The sequence below is a fragment of the Chenopodium album genome, chromosome 7 (assembly GCF_948465745.1).
Source record: "Chenopodium album chromosome 7, dcCheAlbu1.1, whole genome shotgun sequence".
NCBI lineage: Eukaryota > Viridiplantae > Streptophyta > Magnoliopsida > Caryophyllales > Amaranthaceae > Chenopodium > Chenopodium album.
In genome coordinates this window covers 6,889,646-6,901,777 of record NC_137840.1, presented here as the reverse complement: position 1 = coordinate 6,901,777, position 12,132 = coordinate 6,889,646, and positions in this window count along the sequence as shown.

The following is a 12,132-nucleotide window of genomic DNA, read 5'->3' as shown; positions in this document are numbered from 1 at the left end:
TAGCACATCACGTGGGTCAGGCCGTGGTCTCCATTTTTGAATGATTGACACATGTTCGTCACGACTTGACTTTTGCTTCCAAATTTTACCTAGACTCTAGGGTAGATAGAAGTCCCTACACCCCCTCCCCACTGTATAACCCTATAATCTTCCCCACTACATCTCTCCCATCCTTTATCCCCCTCTTACAAATTATTGCAACTATCACCGCATCTTATCCCCAAATTATATATCTATCTATCTTTATCAACTCTAACTATAGCATAGTCCGTCCATTTCGGGCGATTTCACCGCCATTCTCTTCTTCTCCAGCGACATTCTATAACTCGTCCCGTCTGCACTATGAGCTCCGGTAAAAATCTCAAGATTGATCACTTTAAAACACTCGATTTGTATAAAGAATCTCGGACCTTCGAAATTGAATTTAGCGGCAGTTTCAGCCGTGCTTCTAGTGGCAACAGTTGTGGTTATGGTGGTAGTCGTGGTTATGCGGCGGTAAGCGTATTGAAAGTAGAGAATTAAAAGAAGGTTTTGATTACATGGAGTGATGGAGTAAAAGTAGATGTGGAAGATGAAATTCCATCGCATCACCACCACCATGGATCATTTGTCACTGAGAAAGCATGGCAGCTTGAACTGATTTGGCTTGGTGATGGGGCTAGAATAACGAACAAAGGAATTTCGAAATTGTTGGCAAACTTTTTATTATTGAACATTTAATATTTTTTAAATGAACATTTTTTTAATGGTTGTAAAAATGAACATTTATTTATGGATCGGAGCATTAAAATAACCTATAGCGGTTAACGTATCACTTGCAAATTTATTCATTGACCAATGAAAAAAACATCTTTCAATATAAAACTAAGTACTCCATATCTAAAAGTTAATAACATAAAAATAATAAGATATGCTAATTGTAAAATATTCAATAATATTTAAATGAACATTTAGTATTATGAATATGTATTATTTTAATGTTCATTTTTATATGCGTAGATGTTCATTGTTACATAATATAATAAATTTTATAAATATAACTAATACAGTACATGATATAATAAGTGTTTTAGTATCAAAATGAACCTTTAAATATATGTAAATGTTCATTTAAATAAAATGCATGTAATTTTTTAGTATGAAATTATCATGAATAAAAATAAAATGAGCATGTATCAATATGAAAATGAACATCTGTATATAATAAAAAATTCAATACTTTTTATATAGTTTTTTTAGAAAGGTTGTTTGCAGGAGTTCTAAAAACATTATGAGAAGGAATTTATAAATTAAAAATAATAATAATATCAGCTTCCAAAATTTACATATATATTTTTCTTTTAAATTTAACATCCTAGTATATTAAAAATGTACATATTCGGATTAGACAATTGTCCAAGAAAATGTTAAAAAAAATGCTTAATCATTACTTCAAGTTGTTTAGATTTCTGAAGATTTTTTATTTTATTTATGAACATGTTACTTTCCTAATATGAACACTTTATAGTGTTTAGGATGGAGATCATCCCATAAAAGGTTGGTGTGTCACTAACTCACTACTTTATTCATTTTACTCTTAGAATTTAAATTTTTAAGTATTAATTTAATAATTTTTTTTTGTTGACGAATTGGCTGGCAATTTGGGACATCTTTCCCTAAGATGAACATAATAAGCTTCTAATATATCCATATTTGCCTTTAAAAATGTACATGTACTTATATCTTAGGATAAATGGTTCATTATATATTTATATAATATACGAAATAAATAAATGTGGATGTTTGAAAGTAATCAACATTTGAAGTTCAACTAGTATTAAAATTTGGATGAATATCATTAAATTTGAAATTGAACATTTAATAAAAATTTAGATAAATATTTATTAAAGTGAATAAATATGAACATTAGCCAATATATGTACAAACCATTAATATATGAATGAACATTTAGAAATATAGAAATGATCATATTTTAATATGAAAATATCATTTATCAGAACTCTAATGATTGTCTATTAATATGTGAATGGTCATATGCTGATATATAAATGAACATTTATCAAATTGAAAATGAACATTCAACAAAAAGATTTTTTTTTCGTATTTTAATAGATACACTATAGGTTGTGCAATTAATTTGTTCTCCTATAGCTATTGCTTTAACTGTATTGTCAATATATCTATAACTCAATAACTTAAGGAAAATTTGTCAATTACTACCGCAAATTAATACTACTTTGTAAATTACTACCGCAAATTAAAAAAGTTGTGAATTACTACCGCAAAAAATTTTAAGATGTTGCGATTACTACCAAACCCCCATTAAACCTAACTATGACGTCATTATATCACTTTAACCCATGCTTAAGGCTCTTAACCATGGTCAAACATGGGTTAAAGCCCTTAACCATGACGTCATTATATCCCTAACCCATTTTCTTTTTTTGGGGGGCTGGTTAAAGCCCTTAACCATGGTCAAACATGGGTTAAAGGGATATAATGACATCAAAGTTGGGTTTAATGGGGGTTTGGTAGTAATCGCAACATCTTAAAAAATTTTGCGGTAGTAATTCACAACTTTTTTAATTTGCGGTAGTAATTTACAAAGTGGTATTAACTTGCGGTAGTAATTGGCAAATTATCCATAACTTAATGTACATGTATCAATTAATATGACAATGAACATGCATCCATTTCTAAATGAACATATTTCTATACAAGAATGAACATTTATTAAAGTGTCAGTATGAAATTCAAACAAAAACTTAACAAATATCTTGATTGTGCATTTAAATTATGGGATTGAAATTGTAATAATATATGTATAAACATCTACTTGTAGGGAATAATTTCAAGCTTTAAATCCCACTAGCTCGAACCCCACTGTGATCATACACTAAAGTACGGTGGCGTCCAAAAGGGAAGAAGATAGAGCAAAAGATCGAGTCGCCAACAAGTTTTTTAGGAACTTGTAAACCGTTCACGAGGTGAAGGTTACACCCCTTAACGATCCAAGAGATCGTCAACTCCATAAGGTCATGAACCAAATAAGGGTTCGGGGATGAAGGTACAAATCCAACCTAAAAGAGATTGAACCTGCCCTAATAATAGGCCTCTACTTTATTCTGATCGTATTCATGTGCGCTTTCTAATTAACATGCAATCAATAGGATAAACCCTAAACCTGTTTATCTATGTTGGTTGAATATTAATGCACAAATAAATTATTATTGGTGATCACTTGAAATTATAATCAAAATTAACCCTAACAAGATTATTAAATATCTTATTAAGCGTGATTACAAGTACCAATTCCCTTTAAACATGCAATAAAGGCGTGATCAAGCAATAAAAATAAATAATATATCAAGCAACATAATAAATAAAATAAATAAATAATAATCATCATTATAAGTTTATAATCATAATCAAAACAATAATAATCATAAATAAAATAATCATCATCAAAATAATAATAATAATATTCATAATCATCCTAAATTATAACAATTATAATCATAATCATGTTCATGTTAATATTAAAGCATAATAATAATAGCAAGATCCTAGGCATGATACTAACAAGATTAATAACAAACCCTAGCATGTCACTAAACAATAAAAATCAAATCTTTAACCCTAACATGATACTAACAATCATAAATATTAGGAAGAGAATAAAAGGCATCGCAACAATCATATTTAATATTAAAAATACCCTACACATGATACTAGGAATATCATAATAACAATGTAAACATAATTTCTACATCATAATATCAATAAATCAATTAAAGTACTTACTTTGATGCCTCGTACCTCTTTCTAATAACAAAATACACACGTTAGTAACTTCAAGGAAAATAATAAATCAAACAATTAAATTAAATAATTGAAAGAGAGATTTGGGACCAAACCCTCAAAAATTAAACCTTTCACGTCTAGGGCGAAGGCAACTTCAAATATGGCTAGGTGTTTCTAGATCTTGTGAATGCGGAATTTTGCGTGTGAAAAGCAAATTTAGAAAAAGATGAATGAGAGAGATGAATGATTTAGAAAACTTGATGAAAATTGGTGAATGATTAAGAGAGAATTAGAGAATTAATGATTGCGAATGAAAACTGATTGTAGGTGTATGAAAACGGAGTTTTTAATACGATATTTATAGAGAAAATCAGCCAAAAAGATAAATTAAACAAAACAGAGTCTGACGCGAAGAAAACAGGGCTGGCGCCAACCCGGGCTAGCTGGCGCCAGGCACCAACACTAGCGCCAGGCGCCAATGGCTAGCACCAGGCGCCAGGCCTGGTTCCAGGCGCCAAGGCCTGGGGTTAGGCGCCAAGCCTGATTTTAACGCGTTTTCGAAAATCAGATAAAATTTACCGTACTGGAGGATAAAATCATATAATTTCCTCGAAAATGCTATTTGATTTTGATTAAAACTCTGAAAAGACAAAAGTCAATTTATCAATGCTAATTGAATTAGGAATGAAAAGAACCTTCTAGAAGATTCTAGATGACTAAAACCATTCCTAATTGCATTAGGAATGATAAATCATATTAGGCCCTCCCCTAGATCATTGGGCCGCATATAAAAACCAAACCGGACCCAGTTTAGTAAATTGGTCATAATTTCCTCAATATTCATCGGAATTGGGCTTATAATATATCGTTGGAAAGATCTTGTCAAGACCCATCCAACTACACTATTATTGGATCCATATCATGGACCAACCAAACTGGATTGGCCATTTTCTTAAAATAAGTTTTCAAAAACAAAGAGAAGGGAAAAGAAAATAAAACTATCCGCAACACTAGACTTTCCACACTTTCACTTCATTCGATTATGATTCGACGCGAAAGGCACTCATCACTGGGTTTGGTTTTGGGGAGACACAAATGGGTGTCTACACTACTAAAAATTCAAAATATACATCTATTAATATCATGGCTATGTATCTATATGAGAATGAGCACAAGACTTTGATAACAACATCAAATAATTTATTTATAATAAGTAGTTTAAATATAGTAAATTTGAACATTTGACGCTCTATATACATATATGATATGAAAAATAACACATTAAAAATTATTTTTTTAAAAAAACAATATATGCATAAAAATAAACCTGAAAGAGTATAGAAACTGACATGAACAACAAAATATGTAAATGAGCATCTACTCATATATAAATGAGCATATATTGGAATGATAAAGAACATGGCATAAAAATTAATGAGTATTAAGAAATATATGTGGTTAAACATCTAAAGCTCTACTCACGTTTTTAGTCTTTTACTACTTGCATAAAATATACTTTTGTGTTAGGTGTGACATACAAGCTAAGCAAGCTAAGTAGTAAGGGTCTGTTCTCATTGACTGAACTCAGCTGAACTGAACATAACTGAGATGAACTTAATTGAGCTGAACTGAACTGAACTGAACTGAACTGAACTGAATTGAGCTGAACTGAACTGAATTGAGCTGAACTGAAATAAACTGAACTGAACTGAACTGAACTGAAATGAATGTTTTATAAGAGAAGAAAATTAGGAGCTGAACTGAACTGAACTGAACTGAACTGAACTGAGCTGAACTGAACTGAACTGAACTGAATTTCAACATAAGAGACACAGGCCCTAAGTAATACATATACTTAATTACTTACTACTCCATACGGTACATAACAAAAAAGTATTTGTAACAATCAATGCACATTATTTACAAAACGTGAATGAATGTCTATCAAAATTGAAATAACTAACTTATCAAAAATAAAAAAGAATATTTATCAATACGAAAATGAACATTTATTAATACGAAAATGAACATACACCATGTATATATCAATATCGCAATAAATATATATTAAATGAAATGATCATGTATCAATATGAAAATGAACATTAATAAATAAATAAAAAAATAATAGAAAATAAAAAAACTACTTTAATAAATCTTCTTTCCTAATTTGTGAAAGAAAAAGAAAGCAGCTATGCTTATGATAACTGTCAATTAGAAAGAGAAAGTATAATTAAAGACTAAAAATTTAAGAGGCACAGAAGTTGATGGGAATGAAATTCAATCAACGAAATTTTAATTTGTTGATTGAATTTTCCAAGGAAATGGCTAGCTAGTTGAAGAACAAATCGCACACTTCTAACTTCTAAGTCACACACACGATTATTCATCTCCGCCATCATCGCCGACGACGACTATGAAGTATTCTAGCGTCGGAGGTTTGGGAATGCAGAACCATGGAGGTAGTTTGGATAGCGTTCAATTGTTAGATCATTAATTGCTAAAAATCTCAATGTCAACGAGAAATCTCGATGGTTTTATGACGCGTGTTAGATACTGGGGTTAGTATGAGGCTAAACGCATCGTTTGAGAGGGAGTGTAGGTAGAGCTACATACACTAGAGTCTGGGGATAAATAATTACTTGAATTCAGAGCACGCTAGTATACATGGGCCTACAAGACTAAGCCCACAACTTTTTTAAGTAATAAAAACAAAAATAATAAGTAACCATTTTCACGATAAAAACTCTTGATGCGCCACTTCAAGATTTGGATATGAAGATAAGCATTTACAAGGTGTTAAGCCCGTATATAATTTATTGTATTTAGTTAACGGGCTAAGTTTAGGCCCTTGGCTTAGGTAGTATATATATACCAAATTGACAATCAATACAAACTAAGAATACACATTCTTGACATGGTATCAGGCTTAACTTAAAACAAACCCTAAACACAAAATTTTGCTTTCCTCTCCACGATTGTTCACTGAACAGAGCATCCATGGAAGACGGGAAACTGGATCCTTCATCTCCTTTCTATCTTGGTGCTGGAGATCAACCGGGAAATTGATCACTCACATGGTCTTGAAAGGCAACAATTACATGGCTTGGTCGAGGGCAATTACGTTGTCTCTTCGATCTCGTCGAAAATTTGGGTTCTTTGATGGAACAATCACGAAGCCAACTGACAAGAAGAAATTATTGGATTGGGAAACAGTCTATTCAATGCTCGTTTCATGGATATTGCGCTCTATGGAACCTAAACTCGCGGCATCACTGCCCTTCTTTGATGAGGCTCAACGCCTTTGGGCTTATTTAGAACAGAGTTATTGTGTTTCCAATGGACCAAGGTTGCAGCAACTTAGGTTGAAGATTACTGATTGTCGGCAAACTGAAAATATGTCGATTGAAGATTATTATACAACGCTCATGTGCTTGTTGAAGATATGACCAGAATTAAACCTCTCCGTGGCTGCTAATGCGGGAAGTGCTCGTGTGATGTTGCGGGTAAACTTGCGGCAGACAGGGAGGAGGAGATACTCCATCAATTTTTATGTGGAATTGATTACTCTAAGTATGCTGTGGTGCGAACGAACTTGTTATCACAGCAACCTCCGGTTGATCTAAGCCGCGCATATCAAGCTCTCCTCCAGGAGAAGGAATCGCGCAGATTTGTTAAGGGGAGGGCTGATAGGGAACAGGTGAAGGATGCTCACGCGTTTGCCGTTTCTGCAGTTCGCTCGAAGGGAATCCCGGATCGGCGGGATAAATCAAAACTATTTTGCTCACATTGCAAGAAAACAGGACATGACAACGAGGGGTGTTTTGTTCTTCATGGTTATCCTGAGTGGTGGTACGAGTTGAAGCGCAAGAAGGAGGGAACTACCGGAGGTAATTCTGCTCGTGCTAAAGCTGCTGCCTCTGATGGTGGTTCGGGGAAGCCTGCTGCTGCCTCTGATGGTGGTTCGGGGAAGCCTGCTGCTGTTCGCGCCAATGTAGTGACAGGGGCAGCCTCCGAAGGTGGGGACAATGTGTCCTTGAGTGACCTCAAACCCGAAGATATCCGGGTTTTGCTGAATATGGCTACTCTTCAACAGAAGCGAATGTAAGGTGAGCTTGTGACTAATTGGATAATTGATACGGGGGCATCTCATCATGTCACCGGGAATGATTCTTGCTTGGTAGATGCTCGTTTGATATCACCGTGCCCCGTGGGACTACCAAATGGAGAACAAGCTGTTGCCTTGAAAGAGGGTCGAGTCATTTTGACCGACAAAATAATTTTGGAGCATGTTCTTTTTGTTCCTAATTTACAATGCAATTTAATATCGGTGTCAAAAATGATTGATTCCTCTAAATTTTTTTACGATTCACTGACTCTTTATGTGCTATACAGGACCAACGTTCGGGGAGCCTTATTGGAGCCGGTGAACGAAAGGAGGGACTCTACTATTTTCGGCGAATTCCTACAGTATGTGCGGTTCAAGCTACTTCGGTGTCAGATCTTGAGTTGTGGCATAGAAGACTTGGACATCCGTCGGATAGAGTGGTTAAGTTGATTCCTCCTCTTCGTAGTAGTTCTACTAAGAAAAGTTTGAATAAAGCTTGTACTGTGTGTCCACAAGCTAAACAACATAGGGATAGTTTTCCTACTAGTGATAGTAAAGCAACTCATATTTTTGAATTGATTCATTGTGATTTATGGGGGTCGTATAAAACTCCTTCCACATGTGGTGCACATTATTTTTTGACTCTGGTTGATGATTTTTCAAGAGGTGTTTGGGTTTATTTATTAAATTCAAAAACAGAAGTTTATTCCGCATTTTGTTCTTTTCTTGCTATGGTAGACCGCCAATTTGGTGTGTCTGTCAAATTGGTGAGAAGTGATAATGGTACTGAATTTAATTGCATGCTCCCATACTTTAATGAACAGGGAATTATTTTTCAGACTTCGTGTGTTGGGACTCCCCAAAAAAATGGTCGTGTTGAGCGTAAGCATCAACATATTTTGAATATGGGGCGGGCTTTAATGTTTCAAGGGAATTTGCCTATTGGTTTTTGGGGAGAGTGCATTCTTGGGGCAGTTTATTTGATTAATCAAACTCCTTCTCGTTTGCTACTAAATAAAACACCATATGAGATTTTATTTGGTAAAGAACCTATGTTTGATGAGTAACGTGTTTTTGGCTCTCTTTGCTTTGCCCATAATAAAAAATCCAAGGGGGATAAATTTGCACCTAGAAGTCGAAAGTGTGTGTTTTTAGGCTATCCTCACGGAAAAAGGGGTTGGAGATTATATGACTTGAGACGGGTGAGATTTTTGTGTCCCGTGATGTGAAGTTTTATGAGAACGAATTCCCATTTGCTTGTGACAAGGAGTTGAATGTTGACTCCGGAAAAAATGTTGTGATGGACAATTCGACTGTGGGTAATGAGGGTGTCGAATTTGATTTTTTGGATGATTTGGAAGCGGTTTTAGAGGTGAGCGAAGCAAGCCGTGACTCACAACAGGGGACCACTGTCGCGGCCACGACAGAGCCTGCTGCTGTTGGCAGTACGGACCGCGGCCCTCCTGCGGCAGGTGGAGACCCTGCTGCTGGCAGTGAGGGTGGCAGCGGGACAGCAGCTGCCGGTGGTGGCAGCGGGGCAGAAGCTGCTGGTGGCAGCGAGGGTAGTAGTGAGGGCGGTTCTTCTCTCTCTCTTGACATTGATCGTGGGGGTCGTGTGCGACGTTCACCAGGTTGGCATACGGATTATGAAGCACATACTGTACAAGCAACGAGTCCTCCTAGTTCACCTGCTCCATGCTCCTCAGGTACTCCTTATCCTATAGCACATTATGTGAATTGTGACAATTTTTCCCTGCGACACCGTATATTTCTTGCAGCTGTAATTCCAGGCACTGAGCCCCGTAATTTCAAGAGGCTATGACAGATGCAGGGTGGAGAGAGACAATGCAAAAAGAAATCACAGCATTGGAGGACAATAAGACTTGGGTGATGGAACCGTTACCTCCAGGGAAGAAGGCTCTTGGATGCAGATGGGTCTATAAAATCAAGTATCATTCAGATGGCACCGTTGAACGATTAAAGGCTCGTCTGGTCATATTTGGTAATTATCAGGTTGAAGGCATTGACTACAATGAGACGTTCGCTCCCGTGGCTAAAATGGTCACAGTTCGGGCTTTCCTAGCGGTTGCGGCTACGAAAAATTGGGAATTGCACCAAATGGATGTTCACAATGCCTTTCTTCATGGTGATCTTGATGAGGAGGTGTATATGAATCCACCTCTCGGGTTTCATGGTAGCAAACCATGAATGGTGTGTCGTCTTTAGAAGTCGCTCTATGGTCTCCGTCAGGCACCTCGTTGTTGGTTTTCCAAACTTGCCGGATCGCTCAAAAGGTATGGCTTCAAACAGTCATACTCTGATTATTCCCTGTTTACTCTTAATCAAGGAAATGTCCATCTTAGTGTTCTGGTGTATGTTGATGATTTATTGATTTATGGCAATTCTGCTTCTGCGATTTCTGCTTTTAAGGCGTATTTGAGTGACTGCTTTCATATGAAAGATTTGGGTGTGTTGAAATATTTTCTTAGTATTGAGGTTGCTCGCAGTCCGAAAGGCATATTTTTGTGCCAACGGAAATATACTCTTGATATTATTGCAGAGTCTGGATTATTAGGGGCCCGATCGGCAGGTACTCCAATTGAGCAGAACCATACTCTAGCAAAATCAGAGGCACCTTTTATTGATGACCCCGAGATGTATCGACGCCTTGTTGGTCGTTTGATCTATTTGTCTTTCACTAGACCTGATTTGCCATACACAATTCATATTCTGTCCCAATTTATGCATCAACCCCGTCATGATCACTGGGAGGCTGCTCTTCGAACGGTGCGCTACTTGAAGGGTTGTCCAGGTCAGGGAATTTTATTGCACTCAGATTGTGACTTACAGTTGACAGGTTGGTGTGACGCGGATTGGGCTAGTTGCCCTCTTACGAGACGGTCGATTACAGGTTATTTGGTATTTCTTGGAAATTCTCCTATTTCTTGGAAGACTAAGAAGCATGATACCGTTGCTAAATCTTCTGCAGAATCTGAGTACCGTACGATGTCTAAGGCCACTGATGAGCTGAAATGGTTGAAGGCTATTCTTGACAGTTTAGGAGTCTCGCATCCGCAAGCGATGAGTTTATTTTGTGATAGTCAGTCTGCGTTGTATATTGCGCAGAATCCGGTCTTTCATGAGCTTACTAAGCATATTGAGGTCGATTGTCATTATGTTCGGGATGCAATTCAGGACGGGATTATAAGACCATCATATGTGAAGACCACGGACCTACTAGCGAACATCTTCACTAAGGCGTTAAGCAAGCAACAATTTTTGTATTTAGTTGGCAAGTTGGGCATTTGTGATTTGCATGCTCCAACTTGAGGGGAGGTGTTAAGCCTGTATATAATTTATTGTATTTAGTTAACGGGCTAAGTTTAGGCCCTTGGCTTAGGTAGTATATATATACCGAATTGACAATCAATACAAACTAAGAATACACATTCTTGACACAAGGAACTATATATATATCATATATTTACATGAGGAATTTCCGATAAGAAGAATGACTAAAAAGTAAAAAGTATAACCTATATATCAACAATGATGTAGCCGAAGATCCTAGGGACAATTCTAAAAACATTTAAATGTGTTGATGAATATCAAATTGTCACCTTCAATGATTATGTATTTATGTTGTTGATGCCTTCTTCTCTAGCAAGTTGTAAACGTTGATGTATCCATGTAAGGCTTAAGCTTAGCAATGTATGACTAATTGACTATACATCACCAAAAATTAAATCACATGTGAAATTTTTGTGCGTTTTCAATGATTGCGCTTTTTGAGAGAGCTCTGACAAAACCGTCAAAGGTTGAGTTTGAAAAACAACTCGTACGAGTATTCATTTGCCATTTTAATTAACCGTTTAACATGTTACATATATTTACTTAAACTATACAAGGTATATAATATCGGTGTCTAAACACATTAAGAATCTAACAACAAAATAAAAAGAAAAGACAATACACATAGCCAACATAGGACATACATGCATACTCCCTCCAATATAATTACAAAAAATTTCTAATGAATTTATATAATACTTGTAAATTTTTTTTTAAAAAAAAATAAAAAGAAAAAAGAAAAAAAAAGAAGAATAAAGAGGAAAGTGGTCCAATTATGGGTCCGTGATATTGATAGGGTTGTCCACCTCCTCAACTCTGTCTGGTAATAGCTGTCACAAACCAAGCTAGGTTATTTTTCTCTCTCTATT